The sequence below is a fragment of the Phyllobates terribilis genome, unplaced genomic scaffold (assembly GCF_046119375.1).
Source record: "Phyllobates terribilis strain yellow unplaced genomic scaffold, ASM4611937v1 Scaffold_12__6_contigs__length_324123572, whole genome shotgun sequence".
Classification (NCBI taxonomy): domain Eukaryota; kingdom Metazoa; phylum Chordata; class Amphibia; order Anura; family Dendrobatidae; genus Phyllobates; species Phyllobates terribilis.
In genome coordinates, this window is record NW_027362772.1 from 312,182,484 (window position 1) to 312,195,592 (window position 13,109).

Here is a 13,109-nt window from a genome sequence, read left to right on the forward strand (position 1 = left end):
GTCTCACCTGACCCTCCCATACACAGGAGCGCTCGCTCAGCCGACAGCCATCTCACCCGTCTCTCCCATACACAGGAGCGCTCGCTCAGCCGACAGCCATCTCACCCGTCTCTCCCATACACAGGAGCGCTCGCTCAGCCGACAGCCATCTCACCCGTCTCTCCCATACACAGGAGCGCTCGCTCAGCCGACAGCCATGTCGCCCATCTCTCCCATACACAGGAGCGCTCGCTTTGCCAACAGCCATCTCACCCGTCTCTCCCATACACAGGAGCGCTCGCTCAGCCGACAGCCATGTCGCCCATCTCTCCCATACACAGGAGCGCTCGCTTTGCCAACAGCCATCTCACCCATCTCTCCCATACACAGGAGCGCTCGCTTTGCCAACAGCCATCTCACCCGTCTCTCCCATACACAGGAGCGCTCGCTTTGCCAACAGCCATCTCACCCGTCTCTCCCATACACAGGAGCACTGTAAAAAAAATACTTATTTCCTTATATTTTTATATCGAGGACTTCTTATCAGATGCGATCCATCAATGACTAACACGATTTTCTTATAAAAAATGTATCGATTTATTCTTGGATTGTCCATTAAAAAGAATGATTGCAGTATTTGCATAAAATAGTTAAATAGTTACAAAGTGATTGTCCATTTGTCCATAATTAGCTTAATAGTTGAGAGTCACCCATCTTTTCATGGGATCTTGGATAGTAAATTGAGTCTGTCTGTGTCCAGCACGTGTGTCAGGATGACACCCATGTGTCCCGGTAAAGGATATGTCTCCTTGGGCCTACATCGGCAGCTGTTTCCTTCACACATCGATCCTCATCCAGTGTCCTGTGAAATGGCAAGAGTGACCCCCTGTCTCTAACATGGGGTTATGTAGGCCGATCATATAGCACCTGTTCTTCTGCATATGGCACTGAACTAAAAATACACAAATAGCGCGTGTCATCTAGAAACCCTAGCACGATGGCTGATGCAGTCTTATGCAATGTATGGTACAAAATTCAGAATTAAGAATAAAATGAATATCCGTAATTAATATTTATCAATTCCCCCTTTTGAGGATGACAGACATCAACTGAAATCCTCAAAGTAGATAGGGTAGGGTCATCATTAGGATAACAGGATATTGGCAATATCATTTAATGTCCATAATAATATTAATAATAATAATAATAATAGTAATAATATCAATATCGGATTATTGTTATATGTATTCAATAGCATAATTATGTAAATTCATGTTATGGTAAGCCGTGACTAATATTCATTTAACATATATAATTATACTTCCCTAAATCTAAATCGAAGTTATCACGGGTCCCATCGTCGTCATCGCGTCTTCGTCTCGTCTTCTTCTTGGTTCTTTTATAACACGGTCTTTAGATGAAAACGACTTTGAAATAAATGATAGCGTGTAGATATTGTACAGTCCATAATTGTGTTCATTATTGTTCGGTCCATGAGCTGTGCTCTTTATTAGAAAGATCATGTGTCAATTGTTAAGAAAACAAAGTCCATGGATGAAATGTAGCTTTAATATTCGTGCAGTGTCACCTGGACTTACGTTGGATAGTTCTGGAATCTTCCGTGTCGTCCGCACTGGTCTCGTGTCACTTTTGGAACAGATGTGACGTCTTTGGTCACCAAAGCAAGGGTTAACTTGACCCTTTCCTGCTTTATATAGCCCCATAACCAGTACTCGGTCCTTTATATACAGGACACATATGCCAGGTATTACCTGTTCACCAGCTTTCATTGAAGCGTTGCAGGTGATAAGAAAACACTTGAACCCAACCCAGTACATATAGGATCATCGTCCTCTGCCGTCCCGGTGATCAGTGGTGTGAATTGTATCTGACACAGTCTATTATCACTCAGCATTCACACCTGTTACCTTCTGAGACTTCCGGATATCGGTTACTTCTTCTTGTAACTTTTGAGAATCTGTTTGATTAATAAATATGAAAAGTCTTTATTAAGATAGAATTCATAATTGCGACGTCTTGATTGAAGTCTTCATTCCCTAATCTGATACCAAATCTGGCAATTTTTCCTAACCTATAATATCACAGCGTACCATAGCAATCAATAATATCCATCTAATTATTATCAAAATGTTAAAATAAATTATGTTTGGAATAATAAAACAATAATAGATAGTAATTCATTATTAATCAAGTTCTTCACGTGATAGAATATTTTTATGTCATAGGTGTAATTACCTTTTCCAACCCATAGGTGTCAGTGTGTTTTGAAACAACGAGCGTTTATATCTTTAATAAACCAATAATACCAACGAATGTATACTCCTGAATAAGTATATGAATGAATGCAAGAATGACTAGAATTGAAACATTTTTCTTCTTATATTGGAACCATATCATTATATATAATGAAGCAATATTCTTGTAATAGACATTACTTTATTAAATATTAATGTGTTTTCTCAATTGAGATATTGAACTGAAATAAAATAAAAAAAAAAAATGAGAATTAAAAAATGAAAAATGGAAAAATAAGAAGAAAATAACAATAACATTTAAAAATTAAAATTACGATTAAAAATAAAAATAAGGCCTTTATATGTTAATGACAAATGCAGAGTAATTATATTCTCCATAAAAATACCCTTATATTTCCATTATCTGGATGATTTCATACCAAAAATGATTAAATTATGCAACTTTGCATGTAATACCCTTCTTAATTTTACCATTGTACCTTATTATTATTTCTTCATTAAAATGTGTGAAAAATAAGTATTGGTCAAAAGCGATTATATAATCAGGATCAAAAACACATTTTCCCCCTTAATACCAAAAATATTATTTTATAAACTAATTTATGTATCAGAGCCTAAATTAAAAATAATTATTCTATAAATATTTTGCCTAAATTTCATATCAATGTGTAGCATATATTTGTCTGAAGAAGTGTGTACTTATTTAGGTAACCATAAAAAAATAATAACCTTGAACACTATAAGATTATCATGTGGAAAAATTATTCTAAATGTAAATTTGCTTTATAAACCATTTTGATGTGTGGTTGCCCTTATTCACTATTAGCTAAATCAATAAATAATAATTATTAAAGAAATCTATATATATTATATAGATAATACTTAATTATGTATCATCATTTTTTCAGAATTAAATGTATTTTTGGACCTTCACATAAAGAAACGTTTTGTTTTTTTTCAAACATACATGAGGCCTCTGTCACACAAATCACACTTAGCAGCTGCTCATATATTCATCACATTACACTCTGACATTCACAGATTTGTTCAACTCAAACATTCCACATATGAAGTTATAGATATACACTATACTACCATTCAAAAGTTTGGGGTCACCCAGACAATTTTGTGTTTTCCATGATACTTTTATTTATCAAATGAGTTGCAAAATGATTAGAAAATATCGTCCAGACATTGACAAGGTTAGAAATAATGATTTTTATTAGAAAGAATTTTCTCCTTCACACTTTGCTTTGGTCACAGAATAATAATAATAATAATAATAATAATTTTTATTTATATAGCGCCAACATATTCCGCAGCACTTTACAATTAAGCGGGGACATGTATAAACAATAAATTCAATACAAGGTGAGACAGTTTAACAGTTACATCAGGAGTGAGGTCCCTGCTCGCAAGCTTACAATCTACATGGAAATGGGGGGACACAATAGGTGGAAAGTGCTTGTTATTTCAGGTCTGGCAATTATAATAAGTCGGGATTATCATATAAAGCTGTATGATCCGGTCATCAGCCTGTATGTTAAAGTGCAATACTCAATTACCGAGTGCAGTTATCGAGTGCATGGAGAGTGTAGAAACAGATGAACAGTAGGGAGCAGATTCTGAATAGTATTTAGGAGGGAACAGGGGAAAGTTAGTTTACTGAGTAGTTGAGGTGGTCGGCTTGTTTAAAGAGATGGGTTTTTAAAGCGCGCTTGAAGACATCGGGGCTAGGCATCAATCGGATCGTCTGGGGTAGAGCATTCCAGAGAACTGGTGCAGCACGAGAGAAGTCTTGGAGACGGAGGTGTGAGGTTCGGATTATGGGGGATGTTAGCCTTAGGTCATTTGTGGAACGGAGGGCACGTGTAGGACGATAGACTGAGATGAGAGAGGAGATATAAGGTGGTGCAGAACTGTAGAGAGCTTTGTGGGTGAGAGCAATGAGTTTATATTGGACCCTGTAGTGAATGGGTAACCAGTGTAATGACTGGCACAAGGTGGAGGCATCGGTGAAGCGGCTGGACAGAAATACGACCCTGGCTGCCGCATTCAGGACAGATTGGAGAGGGGAAATTTTGGTAAGAGGGAGACCGATCAGAAGAGAGTTGCAGTAATCCAGACGAGAGTGAATAAGAGCGACAGTAAGAGTTTTAGCAGTTTCCAAAGTGAGAAAAGGTCGGATTCTGGAGATGTTTTTAAGATGCAGGTGACAAGAGCGAGTGAGTGATCGGATATAGGGAGTAAAGGAAAGGTTAGTGTCGAATATGACCCCAAGGCAGCGGGCGTGCTGCTTGGGAGTTATGGTTGACCCCTCCAAGGTAATTTCGATATTAGGTAGAGTTAGGTTACTAGAGGGGGGAAACACAAGAAGTTCAGTTTTGGAGAGATTCAATTTGAGATAGAGGGAGGACATGATGCTAGACACAGCAGATAAACAATCCTTGGTGTTTTGTATGAGGGTAGGGGTGATGTCAGGGGAAGAAGTGTATAGTTGGGTGTCGTCAGCATAGAGATGATACTGGAACCCAAATCTGCTGATTGTTTGTCCAATAGGGGCGGTGTATAGAGAGAAGAGGAGGGGGCCTAGGACTGAGCCCTGAGGAACCCCGATAGTAAGGGGATGAGGAGGGGAAGAGGAGCCGGCAAAAGATACAGTGAAGGAGCGGTCAGAGAGGTAGGAGGAGAACCAGGAGAGAACAGTGTCCTTGAGGCCAATAGAGCGGAGCATAGTGAGGAGGAGCTGGTGATCCACAGTGTCAAATGCTGCAGAGAGATCCAGGAGAATCAGCAGGGAGCAGTGACCTTTGGATTTGGCTGTTAGTAGATCGTTAGAGACTTTAGTGAGGGCAGTTTCAGTGGAGTGTAAGGAGCGGAAACCAGATTGTAGAGGGTCGAGGAGAGAGTTATCTGAGAGATAGCGGATTAGACGGGAGTGGACCAAGCGTTCCAGGAGTTTAGAGATGAAGGGAAGATTAGAGACAGGTCTATAGTTAGTAGTGCAGTTCTGGTCCAGGGATGGCTTTTTAAGTAAAGGGGTTATGATGGCATGTTTAAATGATGAGGGAAAGATACCTGACGAAAGAGAGAGGTTAAATATTTTAGTCAGGTGAGTGGTGACCACCGGTGAGAGGGACTGCAGGAGATGTGAAGGAATGGGGTCACTGTTGCAGGTTGTAGGCCGAGAAGAATGCTCCTTTGCAGCAATTCCAGCATTGCAGACCTTTGGTTTCTAGCTGTTCATTTCCTGAGGTTTCTTGAGACATTTCCCCCCATGCTTCCTGAAGCCCCTCCACAAGTTGGATTGGCTTGATGGGCACTTTTTGCACCATACGGTCAAGCTGCTCCCACAACAGCTCAATGGGGTTGAGATCTGGTGACTGCCCTGGCCCCTCCATTACAGATAGAATACCAGCCGCCTGCTTCTTCCCTAATTAGTTCATGCATAATTTGGAGGTGTGCTTTGGGTCATTGTCCTGTTGTAGGATGAAATTGGTTCCAATCAAGCGCTGTCCACAGGGTATGGCATGGCGTTGCAAAATGGAGTGATAGCCTTCCTTATTCAAAATCCCATTTACCTTGTACAAATCTCCCACTTTACCAGCACCAAAGCAACCCCAGACCATCACATTACCTCCACCATGCTTGACAGATGGCGTCAGGCACTCTTCCAGCATCTTTTCAGTTGTTCTGCGTCTCACAAATGTTCTTTTGTGTGATCCAAACACCTCAAACTTTGATTCGTCTGTCCATAAAACTTTTTTCCAATCTTCCTCTGTCCATTGTCTGTGTTCTTTTGCCCATATTAATCTTTTCCTTTTATTAGCCAGTCTCACATATGGCTTTTTCTTTGCCACTTTGCCCTGAAGGCCAGAATCCCGGAGTCGCCTCTTTGCTGTAGACGTTGACACTGGCGTTTTGCGTGTACTATTTAATGAAGCTGCCAGTTGAGGAGCTGTGAGGCGTCGATTTCTCACACTAGAGACTCTAATGTCCTTGTCTTGTTGCTCAGTTGTGCAGCGGGGCTCCCACTTCTCTCTCTACTCTGGTTAGAGCCTGTTTGCTCTCTCCTCTGAAGGGAGTAGTACACACCGTTGTAGGAAACCATCAGTTTCTTGGCAATGTCTCGCATGGAATAGCCTTAATTTCTAAGAACAAGAATAGACTGTCGAGTTTCACATGAAAGTTCTCTTTTTCTGGCCATTTTGAGAGTTTCATAGAACAAACAAATGTAATGCTCCAGATTCTCAACTAGCTCAAAGGAAGGTCAATTTTATAGCTTCTCAAATCAGCCAAACCGTTTTCAGCTGGGCTAACATACTTGTGCAAGGGTTTTCTAAACATCCATTAACTTCTTACACAGTTAGCAAACACAATGTACCATTAAAACCCTGGAGTGGTGGTTGTTGGAAATGGGCCTCTATACACCTATGTAGATATTGCAATAAAAACAAGACGTTTGCAGCTAGAATAGTCATTTACCACATTAACAATGTATAGAGTTGTTTTCTGATTCATTTAATGTCAGCTTCATTGAAAAAAATGTGTTTTTCTTTCAAAAATAATGACATTTCTAAATGACCCCAAACTTTTGAACGGTAGTGTATATATATATTTAACCCAAAATTGTTATATCCTAATTATCAATGCGCATTGTAAACTATTAAATTTAATATCTTAATATTTCTTTGAATATTCCCCAAGTACATATAATATAAGATTTTCCTGAAATTTAAGTTGCTTGAAAAAAATGCTCTTGACTTGCAAAAATAGAAATGTCTTAGATTCTTTTTTTTACTGGCTACCAGGTTTAAATTACACCAACTAAAGATAGAATGAATGGAAATCCATATTATTTGCTCAAAGTTCAAAGGCTGCAGCTGTAACACGTTATGCAGTAAAGTTACTTTAGTTACGAAGCACAAATCACTCCATGTACAGAAAATATTAGCAGCACAAAAGAATTAATAAGTGCTACACATAATATAGTTCAACTAATTATATTGTTATTATTTTAAAATGTTATATACATAAAATCATGCAATTTTTTCCAGCTTGCTGTGTGAATAAAGAAATAAATCCATTTTAGAGTTGTTTGATCAAATCCTACTTTGGAATGAAAACGCTAAGGAAACATAAAATATAAGATTAAATATCAAATTCTTACAGAAACAGAATTATTTAAATATCTTATACATATATTGGTTCTAATGTAATTCAAAATATTGCTACTTTAATTTATATATGACATTCTAATTTATTAATTATTAATTTTTAATTATTACTATAAATATACAGTACAGACCAAAAGTTTGGACACCCTCTCATTTAAAGATTGTTCTGTATTTTCATGACTTTGAAAATTGTACATTCACACTGAAGGCATCAAAACTATGAATTAACACATGTGGAATTATATACTTAACAAAAAAGTGTGAAACAACTGAAAATATGTCTTATATTCTAGGTTCTTCAAAGTAACCACCTTTTGCTTTGATGACTGCTTTGCACACTCTTGGCATTCTCTTGATGAGCTTCAAGAGGTAGTCACCGGAAATGGTTTTCACTTCAGAGGTGTGCCCTGTCAGGTTTAATAAGTGGGATTTCTTGCCTTATAAATGGGGTTGGGACCATCAGTTGTGTTGTGCAGAAGTCAGGTGGATACACAGCTGATAGTCCTACTGAATAGACTGTTAGAATTTGTATTATGGCAAGAAAAAAGCAGCTAAGTAAAGAAAAACAAGTGGCCATCATTACTTTAAGAAATGAAGGTCAGTCAGTCCGAAAAATTGGGAAAACTTTGAAAGTGTCCCCAAGTGCAGTTGCAAAAACCATCAAGCGCTACAAAGAAACTGGCTCACATGAGGACCGCCTCAGGAAAGGAAGACCAAGAGACACCTCTGCTTCTGGGGATAAGTTTATCCGAGTCACCAGCCTCAGAAATCGCAGGTTAACAGCAGCTCAGATTAGAGACCAGGTCAATACCACACAGAGTTCTAGCAGCAGACACATCTCTACAACAACTGTTAAGAGGAGACTTTGTGCAGCAGGCCTTCATGGTAAAATAGCTGCTAGGAAACCACTGCTAAGGACAGGCAACAAGCAGAAGAGACTTGTTTGGGCTAAAGAACACAAGGAATGGGCATTAGACCAGTGGAAATCTGTGCTTTGGTCTGATGAGTCCAAATTTGAGATCTTTGGTTCCAACCATCGTGTCTTTGTGCGACGCAGAAAAGGTGAATGGATGGACTCTACATGCCTGGTTCCCACCGTGAAGCATGGAGGAGGAGGTGTGATGGTGTGGGAGTGCTTTGCTGGTGACACTGTTGGGGATTTATTCAAAATTGAAGGCATACTGAACCAGCATGGCTACCACAGCATCTTGCAGCGGCATGCTATTCCATCCGGTTTACGTTTAGTTGGAGCATCATTTATTTTTCAACAGGACAATGACCCTAAACACACCTCCAGGCTGTGTAAGGGCTATTTGACCAAGAAGGAGAATGATGGGGGGCTACGCCAGATGACCTGGCCTCCACAGTCACCAGACCTGAACACAATCGAGATGGTTTGGGGTGAGCTGGACCGCAGAGTGAAGGCAAAAGGTCCAACAATTGCTAAGCATCTCTGGGAACTCCTTCAAGGTTGTTGGAAGACCATTTCCAGTGACTACCTCTTGAAGCTCATCAAGAGAATGCCTAGAGTGTGCAAAGCAGTCATCAAAGCAAAAGGTGGCTACTGTGAAGAACCTAGAATATAAGACATATTTTCAGTTGTTTCACACTTTTTTGTTAAGTATATAATTCCACATGTGGTAATTCATAGTTTTGATGCCTTCAGTGTGAATGTACAATTTTCATAGTCATGAAAATACAGAAAAATCTTTAAGCGAGAAGGTGTGTCCAAACTTTTGGTCTGTACTGTATGTCTGGGAAATCCTTTGTGGCACAATAAATCAATTATTTTAATCTGTCCAAATCATTTTTCCATTCATTACATTCATTAGGAGAGTCATTTTCACAGGGCATTAAATTTAAACATCTGACAAGTGTCACAGGAATTCACATTTTAAATAATTGATTCCTCTCCTCATTGGATAAATCAAACTTATCAGCAAAGCTCTCAAATATCTCTGAATTTCTACAAACATGGATTTTGACATCATATTTTGGCATGATTTTGTATAATTTTAGCACATTTTTCCTCACTTTAATTTGGAGTTGGGTCTCTGTAGCTTCTAAAATCTCTGCTATTTTTAATGGCCTTTGAACGTCCGTTCCTCCTACGTCACCTAGGTCCATTATCATGTCTCTGCCCACATCACCTAATATGTCAGTTTCTCATATGTCAATCATGTCTCCTCCCATGTCAGTTTTTTGTATGTCCGTCTCTTCCTCAGACCCAAGGTCACCTATTACAGACACGTGTCTTACATTTTGCTCAATTTCCACATTACAGTCAGATTCAGTATTACCATTTGACACTACTTCTACCCAATTGTCCTGCTTAGACTTCCCTAACACAAGACTATGAAATACATCAACCAACTGTAGAATATTTCTCAATTTTTCTTTGCCTCTATGAAAAGATACCAACTTAGAATCTAACTGTAAATTCTCCAATTCACATTCCTTATATACACTAAGCCACAAAACATCTAAGTCAGTATCGTCAGTAACTTTGAATTTCAATTTACTTTACTTAGCAAAACAAGAAATTATATCCATATTTTGTTTACCTTCAGATTTCTTAGCTTTTGGTGATCAGCACGTATTATCTTCAGCTCGTCTGATCTTTGTAATACCTCTGGTGCCTGTCAATCCATCTGGAGAATATATCAGTCCTCAATCTGTAGGTTCTTTCTGATTCTTGTGACAAAGTTAGTGGATTTCCTGACACTTGAAAAACAGCTGTTCAGCTCGTCTCGTCTCTCCCCCCTTTGTTCAAGAAAGAAATTCACTTGAAAACACGAAAAATCAGGACTGGCTGAGGCTTGCCAATGTAAAAAACTACTTATTTCCGTATATTTTTTTTATCGAGGACTTTTTATCAGATGTGATTGATCAATGACTATCACAATATCCTTATAAAAAAATGTATTGATTTATTCTTGGATTGTCCATTTAAAAGAATGATTGCAGTAGATACATAAAATAGTTAAATAGTTACAAAGTGAATGTCTATTTGTCCATAATTAGCTTAATAATTGAGATTCACCCATCTTTTCCTGGAATCCTGGATGGTAGATTGCGTCTGTCTGTGTCCAGCATGTGTGTCAGGATGACACCCATGTGTCCGGGTAAAGGACGTGTCTCCTTGGGCCTACATCGACAGCTGTTTCCTTCACACATCAATCCTCATCCAGTGTCCTGTGAAATGGCAAGAGTGACCCCCTGTCTCTAACATGGGGTTATATAGGTCGATCATATAGCACCTGTTCTTCTGCATATGGCACTGAACTAAAAATACACAAATAGCGCGTGTCATCTAGAAACCCTAGCACGATGGCTGATGTAATCTTATGCAATGTATGGTACAGAATTCAGAATAAAATTAATATCCGTAATTAATATTTAACAAGTGCTCACTCAGCTGACAGCCATCTCACCCGCCTCTCCCATACACAGGAGAGCTCGCTCAGCCGACAGCCATCTCACCTGACCCTCCCATACACAGGATCACTCACTCAGCCGACAGCCATCTCACCCGTCTCTCCCATACACAGGAGCGCTTGCTCAGCCGACAGCCATCTCACCTGACCCTCCCATACACAGGAGCGCTCGTTCAGCTGACTGCCATCTCACCCGTCTCTCCCATACACAGAAGCACTCGCTCAGCTGACAGCCATCTCACCCGTCTCTCCCATACACAGGAGCACTCGCTCAGCTGACAGCCATCTCACCTGACCCTCCCATATACAGGAGCACTCGCTCAGCCAACAGCCGTCTCACCTGACCCTCCCATACACAGAAGTGCTCAGTCAGCCGAAAGCCATTTAACCTGACCCTCCCATACGCAGGAGCGCTCGCTCAGCCGACAGCCATCTCACCTGTCTCTCCTATACACAGGAGCGCTCGCTCAGCCGACAGACATCTTACCCATCTCTACTGTTAGAATCTATGTTGTTTTACTTTTCGGACATCTTTTTGTGGTTTGCTGGCTTCTAGTCTTTTCCTCTGGTGCTGGGTGTCTTGGTCACGTGATCTCCTCACTCTTTATTACTCAGCACCTGTCTCCCATTCCTTGCTGGACATCAATGTTGTTACGCTTGTGCTCTGGCTAAGTTGCTGTTACGCTCGCACCCGGACTGACTAGCGTGAGCGTGATTAGTGATCCCACTGGACCATGAACCGAGGAGTGCCTGAAGGGGCGTAACTAAGTATCAACTCGGTCCGACCAAGGTCGCACAGCGGCTCAGTCGACTCCGTGAACCAGGGAGGAACCGAGCAGAGGGACCAGGTGCTACTCCAGGTCAGACCCCGGTCACAGATGTTGACCCTCACCGGGGAATCATAGAATCATAGAATCATAGAATGGTAGAGTTGGAAGGGACCTCCTGGGTCATCTGGTCCAACCCCCTGCTCAAAGCAGGATTCACTAGATCATCTCAGACAGATGTCTGTCCAGCCTCTGTTTGAAGACGTCCATTGAAGGAGACCTCACCACCTCTCGTGGCAGCCTGTTCCACTCATTAATCACCCTAACTGTCAAAAAGTTTTTTCTAATATCTAATCTGTGTCTCCTCCCATTTAGTTTCATCCCATTGCTTCTAGTCTTTCCTTGTGCAAATGAGAATAAAGATGATCCTTCTACAATGTGACAGCCCTTGACATATTTGTAGACAGCTATTAAGTCTCCTCTCAGTCTTCTTTTTTGCAAGCTAAACATTCCCAAATCCTGCAACCGTTCCTCATAGGACATGGTTTGCAGACCAGTCACCATTCTGGTCGCTCTTCTCTGAACTTGCTCCAGTTTGTCTATGTCTTTTTTAAAATGTGGTGCCCAAAACTGTACACAGTATTCCAGATGAGGTCTGACCAAAGAGGAGTAAAGACCGATAATGACTTCACGTGATCTGGACTGTATGCTTCTGTTAATACATCCCAGAATTGTATTTGCCTTTTTTGCTGCTGCATCACACTGTTGACTCATGTTCAGTCTATGATCTATTAGTATACCTAAGTCTTTTTCACATGTACTGTTGCTTAGCTCTATTCCTCCCATTCTGTAGATGCTTTTTTCATTTTTATTGCCCAGATGTAGTACTTTGCATTTTTCCCTGTTAAAAACCATTCTGTTGGTTGCTGCCCACTGCTCCAGTTTATTTAGGTCTTTTTGAATCCTCTCTCTCTCTTCTCTAGTATTAGCTATCCCTCCTAGCTTTGTGTCATCAGCAAATTTAATCAGTTTACCCTCAATTCCTTCATCTAAATCATTGATAAAGATGTTGAACAATACAGGTCCCAGGACGGAGCCCTGTGGTACCCCACTTGAGACATTCATCCAGCTGGATGTGAAGCCATTTACAACCACCCTTTGAGTCCGATCACTAAGCCAGTTATGAATCCACCTAACAGTTGCCTGGTCCATTGCATACTTGGTCATTTTTTCAATAAGGATGGTGTGAGATACTTTGTCAAATGCTTTGCTGAAGTCAAGATATACTATATCTACAGCATTTCCCTGATCCACCCAGTCAGTAATTCTGTCATAGAAGGAAATTAAGTTAGTCTGACATGACTTGTTAGTTACAAACCCATGCTGACTCTGGTTAATCACTTCATTCTTATCCATGTACTTACATACATGTTGTTTAATAATTTATTCAAAGATCTTTCCTGGTATAGAAGT